We start from the raw sequence: 17,371 nt of genomic DNA, 5'->3' as shown, positions 1-17,371 counted from the left end.
ATCCTCCAAGGATGTAAACAAACCAGCTCCCGAGCCTTTGCCCTGGGAACAAATTGAGATTCTTGACATGATTGGCAAGGCAAGGTGTTCTGTAGGAGGTGATGCAAGGGGAGAAGTGGGGGAGGCTCTCTTGGAGGCAAGGGTGGTATACAGACAGGCACCCAGTGAGGGTCACTCCTGTTGGGAATCATGTGGCTTCCTGATAGGCTAAGCCAAGGGCTGAGGCTGAAGAACCATAAGCACCCTCCACTCCTTTTATCAAATGATCCCTATTGCAGCTACTACTGCAATGAAAAGGGAATTAAGGAAGCCACCTCCCCTGCCCCCAGGATGTTTGCCTCTGCTAGGACGGAACCCCTCTCCCTTTGGCACACTTGTCTCCGCTTTGCAGAATCAGAAAGAAACAGCCAAGGCCACGGAGCTTCGGCTCCATTTATTATTGTTTAGAAATGGCACTGCCGAATTTCTCAGAGTCAGCCGCACGGTGCAGCCAGTCAATGCTGCCGGATGATTCATGGGGCAACACAGCCACTGTCACTGGAGACAGTCAGGAAACAGGGCAGGATGGAGAGAACACAACTCTCCATGGCCCCGGAATTTATCAAACCCAAGCTCTGGGCCTGGCAGAAGGAGGAGAGCATCCCAAGATCACAGCACTAAGGGAAAGGCACCAGATCCCTCGGGAATACATGAGCCACTGCAAACCAGAGAAGGAAGAATGAGTCGAGGGGACTCCCCACCTCTGTCAGATGTAAGGAGTGGAACCCTTGCTCAGCCACTCACCCCTTGATCAAGACCACTCCGAGTGCCCTGTGGGACTCACTGTGCCAGAGACACAGCCTCTCTTCCCGAGGGACTGACTCGGGGCTGGCCAGAGAAAATATACAAGAAAGAGGATATAGATGTAACCATCCAGGCAGGAATGAACATATTCTAAAGAAATCTGTGTTCCTCCTTTCAGCTATTAGTTTATTGAGACAATGGACCCCACAAAATTGGCATTCCCCCAGGAATCTCATGCCTGGAGAAGGAAAAGACTGGGTCCCTGTTACCAGCCAGAGAGGGGGCTCATCTCCAGGATGGAGATTTCTTCCAGTTCCACAACTTGTCAGAATATCTTGCAGAATAGAGCCTTGAGATTATGAACAGGACACTCATAGGCCAAGGCTGTTTAGCTATTTTTACCCCTCAATCTCTATCCTAATTTCAACCTCATGTCAGGACTCTGAAGATGGACTTGCAGGGTAATGGTACCTCTTTATTTGTTGCTCTTCCCCTTGTGGACACATTTAATACATTTCCTTTCTCTGCTTTTCCTGATTACCTGTTAAATTCACCTATGAGGACAGGAAGTTGAGTCCAGGCCTAGTCTCTGAACGTAACAGCTCCAGCAATGCAGAGACCCGTGTTTATGGTATCTACTACCATGTGGCTGAGAGGAATATTTGCGTCTGTGAGCACACCCTAGAGAAGCAAGACCTATTTGAAGAAGACACTGGAAGGTGTTGCTTCTGACAGAAAAATTATGTATAACCCATAATTAGACTTGTTCCTTCTGAGAATACTATCTTTTTGGAGTTCCTGATTGGGATTCCTATTCTCCCACTTAAATGTCCCCTGTATAAATGAATAGAGGCCATCACCTCTCATCCTCAGTCTCCAAGCATTGCTAAGCTTATGTACTACTGTGCTGTAGTTAAGCAACAGATGGTAGATTGGGTGTCTTGTGCCCCCTCCCCACTCTTCATCATCCTCTCTGGACCCCAGGAGTAAGGCATCATGGGGCTTCCATACCAGGCGGAAGAAGGAGCGGTGCTCATTCCCCCAGCACCTTCCAACTGTGGTATCTTTCTGGAGCCCAAGAAGGTGGGCTCCCTGCAGGGATTCCTTCCTCCCAACTCCTGTTCCCCAGTGTCTTCTGCCCTTTTGAGTACTGGGTGGAAGGAATCCCTGCAAGTCTAACACTTGGGGCTTGCCCTGTCCCTGGCAACTATCTATGCCCTACTCACACATCTAGAAATTGTCTCTTTATTAAATTCTGGAAAACAACAACAACAACAACCTCTTTCAATTTAAGAGAGCCACCTGCTTCCCACAAGTGTCTTGCTTTCTGATCTCAGAGAAACAGGGAAGGTAGGGAAAGTGAGTTCAGAGGTAGAGGTGAACCCGGGAAAGGCCCAGTTTGCAGTTTTGCATTCATTAGATTTAAATAATGAAGACAGCCAATGAAATAAATAGCTCATCAGTGGCATTTTTACACACCTTAAGTGAGCAATCACAGGCATTGTATAATTAATTCCCACTTACCACCCTTGGCTGCTAAGACTTTCTCTGGATGTCTGGCCCCTGCAGTTTTCAATGGCAGGCATTGAGGTCTCCACTCTTTGCTGCAGATTCCAGGCATGCCAAGAGGTGTCTCCATTAAACCCTCATTGTTGTCTAATTATCTGGCTCTGAGCTGGTGCCCTGTTTCTTGTCTTACTGTCCTTCCAGAAATGCAGCAGTGGCTGATGCTTCAGGACAATGAATGAGCCTGTGACATTTATCTCACCCAGGCTGCTGCCCCACCATGGGATGACAGTTCTTTAGGTGTGCCCATGTTCAAGCATGCATACATGCATGCACAGGGAGCAAGTTACACAGTATGTACCCTGAATCTGTGCAACAGCTTTCTGCCAGCATGTATGGAGATTGGTCCAGCCATGGCTTGCTTCCACAATGACTTTTGGTGACACAGATCTCCCCCGTCTCAAGATGCTTTATGGGATTCAAGAGCCTGTCTGGGCCGCCTTCATCTACCCCAAGTCACCTGCAAAACCCTTCATTTCTCTTCCACCCCAACTTTCTTTTTCTGGTCTAGTTCCCTCCATGTTTTGACAGCTGCCCATAGGAAACAAGCTGTTTCCACTAGAACTGAGATGCCCACAGCAGAGGGAGGTCTGAAAAGCAATCCTCACAGGGAAGACATGCTCCTTGCTTCTTTGCTGCCCCCATAGATTCTGGCACAGTTTTGGGCTGGCACAGGAACTAAGTCTATTTTAATTGAGACCCTGACACAAAGGACAACATAGTCCTAGATTGTTCAAAACAGTCCCTGTTTCAGGACCAAGAGGCCTAAAGTCCCACATGAACTGGGATAGCGGGTCACACATCTTCATACACTGTGTAGGCTGCTCTTGAGTAGGTACTCCCAAAGCACAGTCTTGGGTTGGGAGCTTTGGGTTGACTGAGGACCTGGGTAATTCTTGTGAGGGAGAGAGGGAAGCAGGGCAACTCAGGGAAGAGGCTGCGTGGGAATTGGAGCTTGGTTCAAAGCCAGCCTCCTCTGACCTCACAGGGAGCTCTGGGGTGTGACTGACATCGCAGGTCTCCCACTGAGGTAAAGCAAGCGCTCTGAGACAACCCATCCATCATGTTCTGGCTTCTGACCACATCCAGGGTGGGGGCAAAGTGTGACAGCTTTGTAAGCCAAATACAATGGGCACAGCATTGAATTTCTGGCCACCAACACTCCAGCATCTGGGTGACAGGTGGACTTGCCAGTGCAGAGGATGTTGGGAAGCACCAGGAGTACCCCTAGACAAGGAGGGATTCAGCTTGGTATGGGGAGGGCGTCAAGAAGGTACCCTTGACAGTTGTTCCTGCCAAGCTTCAGCGTTTTTACAAAGTTGGGTTGGCCTTAGCTACCTGGCTTGCATCCTTGCAACTGACTGAAGGCCAAGGACCTAATCCCTACCTGAATTCGCCAGCTTTTTCTACAGTCCTAATCTTATCCTTGTTCTTGTGTCCTGCCAATTGGCATTGTGCTTCCAAGGCCCTGGGCCTTGGAGCTGTGCTCCCTAATACCAGCCCAAGTCCGAATAACTCCAAGCTTCATCTTCCTGCAGGTTCTCTGTCCTTTGGATGGACTCACTGGGCAGAGGTACAGACTTATGGAGTTTCAGGTCTCTAAGCTCTGAAGGCAGGAGACACTCCACCCAGGTATCCTGGTCTTGCCTAACCTCAACAATGGCTTTAGCTAGCTGCAGCTTTGTGGCTGGCCTAATTGCATTTAAACAGAGTCAGTATCACAGGCCTTTTAGAAATGTAGGTTTTAAAAACATCCAAAAATCCAGGCCTGGTGGCACAGGCCTGAAATGCCAGCCTCTAAGGAGGCTAAGGCAGAAGGGTTGAAAGCTCAAGGCTTATCTGAATTATACAATGAGTTCAAAGCCAGTCTGAGCAAATTATCTTAGGAAGGAAGGAAGGAGGGAGGGAGGGAGGGAGGGAGGGAGGGAGGGAGGGAGGGAGGGAGGGAAGGAAGGAAAGAAGGAAGGAAGGAGGAAGGGAGGGAGAATTAGAGATGTATACTCAGGGACAGAAAAATTTCTTAGCATGAGTGAGTGTCTTTATGCTCAATCCCTGATCTCTCTGTCTCTGTCTCTGTGACTCTCTGTGCCCCCTTTTCCTCCCCCCCTCACACACACATAAACACACACAAATCTGAAATAGACACCATGGCCCTTGCACCAGGTGCTATGATGCTCAGCCGTATCTGTGAAGCCCCATGCCTTCTGTATCCCCACCATTGCATCTCATTGCCAGGACCTTTGTTCACAGGCTATTTTAAAACCACAAAATGCTGCTCTTCTCTGGCAACTGAAGGTCTGAAGAAGATAAATTAACTGTGCATGTGTGGTGTAGGTACGTGTTCATTCGTAATTGTGCACGGAGGCCAGAGTTGGCATCGTGTGCTTTCTTACTGCTCTCCACCGTATTCTTTGAGTCAGGGTCTCTCATTGAACCCAGAGCTCACTGGTTAGGCTTGCCCCAGCAAGCGACACAGATCCTTCTTTCCCTACCTCCTCAGCACTGGGGTTATAAACATGCACTGCTATGAGCCTGCCTTACATGGGGACTGGCGATCCAAACTCAGGTCCTTCTGTTTGCTCGGTGGGCACGTTACCAATAGATCCATCTTAAAATTGATACTCTGAAAAGCCCTCAGCCTCAACTAAAGGGAACTAGTGTATACATAGCCTAGCTCCCTTGTCTTTCTGCAGGGATAATTTGTGCATGTATTTTACATCAGAGTTTCCCGTAGAATGGATCTCCATCTGCATATGAGGTACCTGACAGGCTCCTATTTGCTATAATCTTTCCTAGTCTTGTTTTCCAACCTGAAGGCTTATCTCAAAGTCCCCCCTCACAGAGCCCATGTTTTGGGCATGCTTCTTATGAAGTGGTTCCTCCAAGGGAAAACTAGAGAAGCTGAGGCCAGCCATCACGTGTGTCCTAGGCTCCCTAAGTGGCTGCCTGCCATATGTCCGAAGTCCCCTGCTCAGGACTCCTGTGGGAAGATCTTTGGTATACACCTCCTACCTGGATCCAGTGGCCCAGCAGAGAAGCCATAGGCTGGCCCAGGCTCCTCCTAGAGAGGTAATGGCCCCATTAGGATTCATAGGCCCTTCCAGCTGTCTCTGGGGGCCGCTTGATCTTGGGAGGTGATTTAATCAGGGATTTGATTGTCCTACAGGCGATTTGGCGGTGCTCATACTCTTCTCTGCTCGCCAGATTCTTTCACTGTGTTAGACTACAATTTCAAGTTCATGTCATTTGACGCTTAATATACCTTACCACCAGGCCAGAAGTGAGGAACCTGCCAAGGGGGCAGCTCACATCAGAGCCAGTCTTCACAATGTCCCTGCTCCTTCTGGAAGCTTCTCCTTTGTTCCTTCCTGGACTCTCCACTCTTTCCAGAAGTTTTCATTCCTTCTAGAGGCCTCCACTTGGTAACTGTGGCTGTCCCCGGGATCCAGCACAGGAACAGAGGGACCAGGAAGATGGCTATGTCAGAGGTCTAGGCTGTGCAAAGGTGGGGTGCTCTGCCATTCTTCAGAGGTTGCTCAGGAGCTAACTGCATAGCCACCCAGCCAGAAACAGTCCATACCTCCTCCTTGAACCTGGGTCCCACCTCTGCAGACCACCACTCTGCCTATCCCTGTGTCTACTAAGGCCTCCGCTGAGAGGTCTGCTAGTCAGCCCACCCTCGGCAGAGCCCAAACTTGATACTTATTCTCACTCTCCAAGTTGACGCTCTCCCATAGGGTCCCACCATCTTGGCAAATGGCACCCGTGTTCCCCATATCACTAGTGGGGATGCATCTTCAAATCTTTCCATTGCTCTCACCCCTTTAGTTCACTCTATTCGCAGATTCATCCACTCTCCTCCCACTCCAGCCACCGGAGTCCCATTGTAATGCCTTACCCAAAGTATGTGACAGCCTCCGAAATTCCTTTGCTGCAGCCACTCACGGCAGAGGGGTGGAGGCCTTCCAAACAGAGTTCACTAGAGCTGCTCACGACACAAGGGCCTGCAGGAACCATGCAAGCCACCCTTCCTCTTTCCTCTCCTTGTGGCTCTGGCATCATGACAGGCTCCCTCCCACCTCAGGCTCTCCAGTGGTGCTAGTCCCTCTGTCTGAAACACCGACCAGAGGATTTTTCTACCCCCATAGCCTAAAGCATGCCCCCGCACCCCACTTGATTATGTCCTACTCTTCTATTTCTACCACTTAGGGCATTTAGTATGGTCTGCCACCATTTATGTCTTGCCTGTCTCCTGCTCCAGGCCATAAGCTGTTAGCCTCAGCTTCCCTACGTACAGCAGCACCCTGGCCTAGCACACACTGGGTCATGCATGACTTTTTCTTTCCTGCTTAGAAAATCCCACAGACTTAGCAGCTTAAAGCAACACACAGTCATGGTCTCCTGGTTTCTGTAACACATCATTCAGATGGTACCTTGCAGGGTCTCTGCTCAGAGCCTTGCTGGGCTGAAATCTGGCTGTTGGCAGTGCTGGTTCTCATCTGGGGCTCAGGATTGTCTACCAGGTGGATTGGCTGTTGGCCAAATTCATGTCTTTGTATTAAAGGGCTCTTCCTGCTTCCTGATGACTATTGGCTGGATCCTCCCCCCAGTACCTTCAGGCTGCCCACAGCTACCTGCCATCCAACTCCTTCAGGCAGGTCACAGCACAGAGTTCTGTTTGCTTTAGGCCACCAGAGCACATTGCTGTGACTTCCCCCTGCTGACACCACTAGAGGACCTTGAGATCCACCCAACTAAAGGACATTGACCCTGGTTATTATCAGCAATACGCAGAGTAGTGTTTGACCAAGCAGCTCTCTCGGGGCCCTGGGTATAGCCAGAGACCTGGGAGGGGTCTTTATCAGGGCTGGGAATCTCAGAGGACCACCTTAGAATTCTGCCTCCAGAGTGATGGGTAAATATGTGCTGAATGGAAAAAAGGGGGCTCCTGGCCATTTATTCACACAGGCAATGCTTCCAACCCCATGAGGCTATCTCTAGATATGAGACAGGCATTTGTTTCTTTTTAATCTGAGTGGGAAATATAGGAAAGGAAGGAAGAAGGAATCAAGCCTGGTGTTGGGAACTAAGGCTAAGGCTCCGCTCTGCTACCACTTTGCATAAAATACCTACAACATAGAATGGAAAACCTTAAGTCCATTCATGTATCCTTGCCCATGCACCCATGTACCCATGCACTCACACACCGATGCATCCATGCATCCACACACTCAATATCTCATGGACCCATGTACCTATGCATCCATGCATTATCTGATAACAACAAGGAAGGAGGATAAATGTGCAAATTTGGGAATTCATCAAGCATCACTTTGCCCACCCCTGTTCCCATTCCTCACAGGAATACAGAGTGCGGCGGCCCAAAGGGCAGTAATCAGACACCCAGACTGGGGAATCACTCCAGAAAGATCAAGAAACAACCTTGAGTGCTCTTTTCAAAGAAAATAAAATCACTTGAGCCAATTTCTCAGCCTCATGCCTGAGCAGGCCAGCCAGGAACACTCAGCAAACAACTTTGCTTGCTTGGATTCTCTATATTAGTTCTCATTTTGGAGGCAAATGAAATTTGACAACTCAGGCAAGCTCACAGACATATCTAGTCCCCAGGAAGGGGCCAGCAACTTGGCCAGAAGCCTCTCTCATGGTAAGGGACACGTTCCTTTCTTTGGTACCTTCAGGCTGAAGTGGGCAGCTGATGATGCCATTGAACAGCCTGGTGTTAAAATCTGTCCTATGCTGTGGGACTCTCCTGTTGCATCAGCGAGTACCCTTTGGTGACAAGTTAATTCCTCCTGCTGTTTGGGTGGAGAGCCCTCTCTCCACCTCCTGATCTCATCATCTGGCTCCATTGATCAATTCCCCTCTGAGACCCAGGTCGGCACACTCTGCCAAGGAAGGCTGGGAGCCTCGCCTTTGCCATTAACCCTGCCGAGATACTCGTTTTAATTTTCATTTGGCTCGGGGCCCATGTAAATGCTCAGTCCTGATCTAATTTCTAATTCATTTCTGTCACCCATCAAACGCACCCCAGGAGGAAGGTTTTAAAGATGTGGGTTTGTAAAGATCCAGTTTGGCTTCCTTCCCCTGTGGGGAGAAGCATAAGCCTTGGAATGTTTTCTCTGCCTTGTTGCCTTTGGTTGGCTCCCAAGTCCTGAGATTGGCATCTGAGCCTGTCTCCTAGGGACACAGCCCATCCCGTGGCCGTAAGACCCTGTTCTTTTCTAAAAGAGGGGCCTCCCTGGTTCACTGCCTAGCAATGCCCTCAAACGGTACATACAACAAAGGGATGCTGTGAAGGAGTGGCTAACTCTGCTGGCTGGGGTAGCTGTATCCTGAGATGTGGAAAATAAGCAATTACAGAGATGGAGAGAGGGCGAGAGGGACTCTTGAGATAAATAGCATTTCAAAAGATGCTTCTGTTCCTTCCAGTGGGAGTCCAGATAGAAGAAGCTGTGGACAGGTAGGAGAGGGCAGCATTTGACCCATGCACGTGGTTTATTCAGCCCACAGAACATAAACATGTGGACAAATGAGCAGGTCCTGGTGACTGTGATGGAGGGAGCCAATGGCTTCCTCCCCTAGCTCTTCATGGGCTTCTTGTCCAATTCGCCAGTCTCCATACCCTCCAGACTCACGACTGACTCACCTTCCCCACCTGCATGGCCTAGCAAGCCTTGGTGGGTAACTTAGGACTCTTCAGTATACAAGTGGGATTAAGCCCTCGGACTCCAGAACTGAACCCAGTGTTGGCTGTGGCTCGTCTGGGAGTATAAGCCACAGCTTCCCCGAGCCACTGTGCGCATCTGTGAGAAGACTATGAGATCCATTGTACCCACCCTGTGTGGATATGCTCTCAGGTAAGAGACATAGATACTTGGGAGAAGCTCAGCTCTGGCTCACAACCACCTCCTCTTGGAACTTGGCTCTGTTCTTCCCTTTGTTGAATAAATGCATGTGAATGAATGGAATAGAAGGTGTGTAAGTCCCTATGGGCCTGAGCAGGCAGGACAGGCCATCTCAGAAAAAATATGGTGTTTGTTATCTAACTTAGGGCCGTTGAGAGGAGAATAGGGCCTTAAGTAAACAAACAAATAGAGTCATAACCTCGATAAGAGTAGATGTATACTGAGGCCCAGCTAGGCAGGTACATACTTACCAGTGGGATCTCAGCCCCATCACTTGTACCGGTCTCCTCAGCCTGTGTACTGCCTTCAGCACAACCTCCAGCTCATCAAACAAGAGGGTTGCTCACCTTCCCAGAGCTCGGAACGCTTACCATGCAGAAAAGGGCGGCAGCCGCAGTGGTGACAGGAGCCAACTTTTTTTTTTCTGAGCACACACAGACCCTGATGTTACTAAAGGCCATCAAGGGTCATTGCATGGCTTAGAGCAGCCTTTCCAGAACCTTCCATACTCCAAAGATTTCGTGTCAATAATGTTTTCACCTGGTTCTGGACGCAGCAATAAAATACTCAAGTCAGGGTAACTTACAGAGAACTGAATTTTTTTGGTTCGATGTTCTATAAGTTCTGAAATTCAAGATGAAGGAGCCACAGCTGGACACAGAGGGTTTTCTTGTTGCCTAGCAGTGTGGGGCACTGATTGCTGTGGCTTAGATTTTAAATGTCTTTGGAAGGTTCCCTGTCTGAGCTATAGGAAAGTGATAGGAACTTTAATAGGCAGGACCTAGTAGAAGGACTTCCAGGTATTAGAAGGTCTCAGTGGGTCCCAGCTGCCTTCTTTCTCAATTTTGTATACTAGTCTTGAGGCAAACGATTACTTCTACACACTACCCTCCTCCTCCCTCCCTATCTTTGCCCTGCCCCCCTTTTTTCCTTCTTGAGGCAGGGTCTCACTATATAGCCCAGGCTGGCCTCTACCCCACAGAAACCCTCCTGCCTTAACCTCTGAAGTACTGAAATTACAAGTGTATACCGCCACACCCAGCTAAACTTTCTTCTCTATAAGCTAATTACTGTGGGCATTTCATCACAGTCATGGAAAGTAGAGAACAAAGCAACCAAATTCATTCTTTTATCAGGACCCACTCTTGTGATAACATTCAAAGATAACCCAGGGCATTAATCACATCATTAATCTACCCACAATTGCAGAGCCCTGTGACCTAATTACCTCTTAGAGGTGTCAACTCTCAACACAGTTGCATTGGGGATCAGGTTTCTTATGAGAACTTTGGGGCCACATTCAAACCTCAGCAAGTAGGAAGTGTCTCACTGGTTTAGTTCGGAGCCCTTTTTCGAATCATTGGAAAAGCAGGGGAGGACTCTGGCTCACCAGGGGTGTCCCAAATTTCCTGTATGGTTTTCAGCACCAGAATTTGTCTTTTCCACCTGCTGAGCAAGATAGGCTCCAGGCCAAGAGGAACAGAACATCCTTTCCTGTGGCTGCTACTCCCACCCTGGAAGGATTCCCTAAGGCATCTTTTCAGGAACAGCTCAACTCCCAGCTGCCAGCATCAGGCCCCCTTACCTGCGGACAGGAAGCAGCTTTCTCCATCACTCCTACACTTAGCTCCACATTACAGTTCCAAGAATTGCCTCTCTGACAGATGGCCGGGCAGCTGACCAGAGGAGGAGAGCCCTTTTCTGATTCCTGCCAGCCTTGTTTATGCCAAACTGGTCACCTTGGCTAGTCTATAAACGAAGTGGTCCAGGCCATCTTGATGCAGCTGCTCACAGGGTGCTGGTTAGCTGAGAAGCAGGCGCTTCATCCTCCAGGCACTGTCAAGGAAGTATGCCAGGGAGCCCTGACTCCCCGAGACAACTAACTTCGTAAGAGAGTGGGGCTAAAGGAGGCAGTGAGCTACCCATGGAGACTCCACCAGGCTTGAACCATTGTAGTGTGTCGGGAATTCAGCCCAGTGGTTGACAAGAGCAGAGGAGACGGTAGAAATATGCAGGACTGAGGTAGGGAAACTGAGGCTGGGGCTGCTCCATAAACAGGCAGGGTCCTCAGGATCACGCATAGACCAGCATCTCTAACTAAGGATGTGCCCTTCACAATATATGAGGGCAGGTGGATCAGAGCCTGGAAACAGGGGCCTAGTCTGGTGATACAGGAGCCAGAGTCTAGTCCTCTGGAGGAAGCATTGGCCGGATAAGGAGCAGGGTCCAGTGAAAGGGAGGAGCAGGTATCAGAGAGAGGTTCGTTCATACTCCAGCAGGAGTCTAGACTGGTGGTAAGACAGACAGAAGGTTCAGCACACAGCCCAGTCAGAGAAGGGTGAGAGCAGCAGGTGCAGAGACCTCACACAGCAGCAGCTATGTCTGGGCCAGGTCAACAAGAGAGGCTACTGCTTCTCTGCAGAGGTTGGGGCACCTCAACCCGTGTTACAGAGCACTTCTGGGGTAGGCTCAGAGGAAGATGATCACGGGGCATGTGGGTCCAGGTCTTCTCCCAGGTGGCCCTGGTCTGAGTGTCACTACTTGCAGAAACACACAAGACAGATCTGAGACAAACTGTCACAGCTGAGTGTTTGAGAGGTGTGTGTCTGATTCTTGCCCATCCCAGAGCCCTTGACCACAGCGGGCCCTAGGTCTGAGAGAGGGCTTAAGTTAGCAGAGAGTGACAGGTGTGTGCTGCCTGGAGTACCTAGGCGCTCAAGAGTCACACCAGTCACTGAGGACACAGCTTGGAAATGCAGGCAGGATGGCAGCAGAGGACGGGCTGTGTGGCTGTGTCTGGGTGTGTTGTAGTTACTTTTATCACAGCTGCAACAAAATACTTGAGAAAAACAACTCAAAGGAGGAAGGGCTTATTTGGCTCACAGTTGGAGGGTACAGCCCATCAGGGCAGAGAGGATGTGGCACCTGCTCACATCACATCTGTAGTCAGGAAGCAGACCACAGATGCTGGTACTCAGCTTGCTTTCTTCTTTTCATTCAGTCAGGCTCCCCACTTCATGGGATAGTGCCAACATTTTAGTTTGCATTTTCCCACCACGTTGAACCCAATGCAGAAATTCCCTCACAAGCATGCCCAGAGGTGACTACAGGATCCTGTCAGGTTGACAATCAATATTAACTATCACACGGAGTCATTCTCCAGACTACTGACAAACAATGCAGCATGCAGAAGCAACCCCAGGCAGCAGCTGGACTGCTGCAGAACGCAGTGTCTCATTACCTGAACCTCTAGGTTACCGTGAGCCTACTGCCAGTGCTGTGCATGGGTAAGCCTGGGCCCTCTGGTCAAAGGACAGGGGTAGGCAGCAACGAGGTGCCATTGCCTGAAGCAGACCAGGGAAGGCTGGAGCTGACAGCTTACATGGCTGGCTGTGTAAACACCTTTAAGCTGTCTGAATCTTGGTTGTAATTCCATTAGCTACATGGGATTCTCCAAGCTTCATAAAACACAAGACTATTGGACTGTTTTTGCCTCTGCTTTTAAAAATCTTTACAATTATTCCAGCTGCATGCAAAGCTGTTGGTAGTTTTACAGCCTGGAATGAGTATCTCTTGTGTAGGCCAGCATCTTCAAAACATTAAACAATGATTAGACAGGCTCTGGGCCAAAGGATGATGGGGATTTTTCACGAAGATGGAGGGAAAGCTAGCAGCTGACAGCAAGGAGCCCAGGAACAAGAGTTCTATTTCGTCATTCCATGGTGACTGTCTGACCAGCCATGGAAAGTGACAGTGACTCACAGCTCTACAATCGCTTGTCATTCACCTGGAGTTGAAGGTGTCTCTGGGTAGTGATAGGTGGTAAAAGGCAGAGGATGGGGCTCAATCTACTGTTTGTAGGACCTTGTATACCACCGATTACATGTGTATACATGCTCACTACTGCATGGTTGTGTGTACACAAGGCCTCATCCACACAAAAGCATTCACACAGGCATACACATATATGCATAAGCATGCCCAGGCATGCACATGAGTACATGGGCATATATACACAAACATACTGCACACATACTATTAGTAAACATACTGCACACACACACACACACACACACACACACACACACACACACACACACTCCAGTGTTTTCCTGATTCAAAGGTTATAAGATTATCCATGGTTGATAGCTCTTCAATCAACTCCTGAGTCTCAAAGCGTCTATGCCACGTGTCTCTCCTTACTGAGCCCCAGGAAGATTCCAGTGGAGGGGACAGCCCACCCTGCTCGTGTTCCTTATTTCTCCTACTTCATTGGTTGGTCCCACTGCCCAGCGTTGCTCTCTCTGGAGGGGATGGAGTTAAAGAATGAGAACAGAGGTCAGATGAGTCTTTGGAGTCAGAGCACTATGCGGCATGGGAGGCAGCCTGTCTACTGGTCAAGGCCATAGGCTCTGAAGTCATGGGTTCCGCTGTCACCTCTGTGTGACTTTGGAAAAGTCACTTTGCTTCTCTGTGCCTGTTTTCTTGTTATGTAGGCACACTGATGGTGGCTCTTACCGCTCTCAAGGGGCATGATGAATTTATGGGAGACACTTAGAATGGCCCTGGCATAGAGAAGTGCTCAGTGAGTTGGGGGAAGGACTCAGCTTCCCCAGGGGTACTAGAGGTCACTCTAGCTGAGGACCAGGCTGGACAAGCAGTCCTGGCCTCAGGGAGCAGTTGGGTAGGAACTAGACCTGACACCCAGAGACCACTCTGAGGACCATTGCTGGCCAAGCCTGCCTGATGCCTTCCAGCAGAGCAGATCCTGGATTCTAGGTATCCTGTCCCTAGGAGGGGGCTGAAGTCCTGGTTTGTGCTGGAGCTGCAGAGCACAGGTGTGTGGCTATCACTTTGGTTCTGGCAGATCCTCCTCTGGAAGCGCTGGGAAGCCTGGCTGTCCAGGGATAACCAGATAATGTGTTATCAAATTCCCCAGTAGCATGATAGAAAGCAACACCAAGGCCAACAGACTGGGTTCCCTTATCCATCCTTCTTGGTTGTGTGGCCATGGACCCTGCTCACCCTTGTTTTTCTGTTAACTTCTGAAACTCAGCTTTATTGCCTCTGTCTATCTTGGGGGCTTTGTACCTATTCTTTTATCTGCAAAACTGGCCAAGTGGTTCCCACAAGCTACACACAGAGGTCTTGAGATGACCAGTGCTGGGTCGCTCTTAACCTGCCTGTCATGGCTCATCTGTGGCTAAATGTCATTCTGCCATTTATGTCCAGCTAAAACACAGCACGGTGGGAGGGACATGGGAGCACTGAGACACTCCCTCATCCGGCCTACTGTGTGGGATGCAAAATGAAGGACAGCTTTCTGGAAGCAAATGGTCCTACTTCTGATTATTAGCTAAGTAAACTAAGTAAAGCACTGAAAGCCAGCCCAGGGTTGCCTGGCTGTGGGCATCATGCTCACACACAGTGAAGACAGGAGAACTGGAGTGGGGAGTGAGCAAGGAGACAACCTGTGGAGGAAGGAGGTGCTTCAGCTGGAGTGAGAAGCAAGGGTTCCAGCCTGGTCCTGCCATGTAGACAGGGGCATTGCCAGGCTGCTTCTGCCTTCTCTAGTGTCCACTTCCTCCCGAGAGCCAATGTGACGGTTCATCTTCACTGACAACTTGGCTGGATTTAAAATCACCCTGGAAACACCTCTGGGTGTGTCTGAGAGGGTGATTAAGAAAGGTTTAACTTAGGAGGGAAGACCCACCCAGAATGTGGATGGTACTATCCCCTGGGCTGGGTCCTTAGCTGAAAAAAAAAAATGGAAAAATGTAAGCTGAGAAGTAAGTAAACACTCATCTCTCTGCTTCCTGAGCACAGAGGCAGTGTGACCAGCTGCCTGGTGCTGCTGCCGCCGACGTGCCTCCCCACAGGACGGGCTGCCACCAAACGGTGAGCCGGAGGAAACTCTCCCATCCCTAAGCTGACCTGTAAGGCATCCTTTCAGAGCAACACGGAAATTCACTTAGTTGATGGACTGAGTTTGAGTCTGCAGACTCTTTGGTGGTCTGTCTGTCACTATGACACTGAGGGACAGCTCTGTCCTACTTGTCACTTGCATCCTACCTAGTTCTATGGCATCTCCGGGCAGTGTGAGCAAGGGAGATCACAGCCTGGGAGAGAGGGACGAGAGCACCAGAGCCCTCGAGGCCAGGACATGCTGAAGCCACCGTTCTTGAGTCTGCAAGCAGAAGTAGAGAGCAAGTGTGAGGGATGGGTGGAAGCTGAGCCAGTGTCTGCCAAATCAAGAGCAGACGGAAGCCTCCAGGGAACGGGATTCTTAAAAGAGGAGTTGACATTACCATTCCTTTGATGTGCTTAATAACAAAATAAAGATTAACTTTGAAATTTAAGTGGCAGGAAAGAAGGGCATATGATTTATCAAAAGAGGATCTGAATTCATAAATGAGACAAACAGAGAACATGGAAAGAAGCCCGGATTTTTTTGTTTGTTGGAAGTGGGGGAGCTATGAGGGGATCTGAAAAAATCACTTTTACCCAGAACCTGGCTCTGAACCTAGGACTGGGATACTGTGATGCATGCATAAGCTCACAGAGTACTCAGTCATGTGATTTGAAAACCCGCTAAAGGAACCAATGAAGAAAATCAAAGGCAGAGATAACTCCATGGGATGAAAACTCTGGTCCCCTTCCTTTGGAAGCCTGAGGTGACATCCCAGCCACAGCTGAAAACACTGGCCCACTGCAATTCATTGCGAAGCCTAGGAGCTCAGAGCCGGTTCCAGTCATTTTCTTGGGACAATTAAGAGGCATCAGGGGCATTTAAATGTGGCTGTAGAGGTGCAGAGCTGGGCCTGCAGAGTGTGGCTGATCGTGAGGATTACTTACAGGAGATGGGTTACACTGACCAAAGCAGGGAGACTTCGTGGTTCTCTGGCTCTGAGGACGGGCACTGAGTTCAGGACAAGCTGGGGTCATAGCAAGAAAAGGCCCCTCCCTGTTCTGCATTCCATCCACCACCTGCATTCATGCCATAGGCCTGGGTAGCAGCAAGTGGCTCTACCCCATCTCTGGAGGGAAGCTGAGCCTGGCATGGCACTCTCACCTCCCGCAGCATGAAGAGCAGCAACAGTTAGACATGGAGACAGAGGGTCTCCAGTGAACTGGAGTGCCACCATGCAGACTCCGCACCTTGACCAGATCTCCAGACCCCAGATTCACTTGTCTTTTCACCAAAGCAACATATACTGAGTCCTTGCAAGTGCTAGGCACTAGTCCACATACAGGGGATACAGTTGGGGCAAAGATGCTTCATCTTCCTGGAGTTTTCACGTGGGGCAGGTGTGTGTGTGTGTGTGTGTGTGTGTGTGTGTGTGTGTGTGTGTGTGTTATAGTGTACACATAAATTAGTGAGAGGAAGCAGCTAGGTTCAGTCCACCAGAGGGCAATAGGTGTGACAGAGGGAGAGAAGCCAGGGAGGGTGCCGAGGGACAGGGACAAGGACTGCCATTTACACAGCGCCGGTCACTGACAGCCCGCTGGAGGGAAGCCCTAAAGAGGCAATAGGCAAAGCATGAGGTGGGGTAAGGATATGTCAGGTGTGTCAGGTGGAAGGCAAGCTTATACCAATGTCCTGAGGCAGGATGGTGCCTGGCATAAATCTCCGTATTGTCAATCACAAATCAACACTGACATTAAGACTGCTTACAAGGGAGTGGCAGCATCCCAAGGAGAAGCCAGTCTCTGGAAAAGCAGAGTTGGTGGAGGAAGTAGCTGAGGGGGTTGAGAAGATGAACTGAGGCTCCTCTACAGGACCACTGGCAGAGCCTCGGGCCCTGTCCTCGGAGGGCGCTAACAGTGGAGACGCTTGGGTGGAAGCATGGTTGGCCTCCCCTTTCTTTGTTTGAGGAAGCCCAGGATGCAGCAGAGAAGGTGGGTAGAGAAAGCACCAATTTACAGAGAGACCCTGGTGAGGCTGGGAAGGAGGACTCTGTGAGCAAGCCATTCCCATGGCTCTGTACTGCTTAATTTAGAATCTTAAAAGCCCACATTCTTCCATCATTCCTTATCTCATCCAAGACTCCGAACAACCTCAGAGGTAGGAATTAAACATCTCAATTTTACAGATA

At 49.7% G+C, this 17,371-nt stretch overlaps 1 protein-coding gene across 1 annotated transcript in view; it reads right to left on the bottom strand.

Annotated features, from left to right (window-relative positions):
• Positions 1-17,371, bottom strand: part of Galnt18 (polypeptide N-acetylgalactosaminyltransferase 18) — a 320,423-nt gene that overhangs the window by 116,157 nt on the left and 186,895 nt on the right. The gene's annotated exons all lie outside the window — the stretch shown is intronic.

This window comes from Peromyscus eremicus, chromosome 1 (genome assembly GCF_949786415.1).
Source record: "Peromyscus eremicus chromosome 1, PerEre_H2_v1, whole genome shotgun sequence".
Classification (NCBI taxonomy): Eukaryota; Metazoa; Chordata; class Mammalia; order Rodentia; family Cricetidae; genus Peromyscus; species Peromyscus eremicus.
Note: the sequence above shows the minus strand (reverse complement) of the source record. Positions and strands in the feature narration are given on the sequence as shown.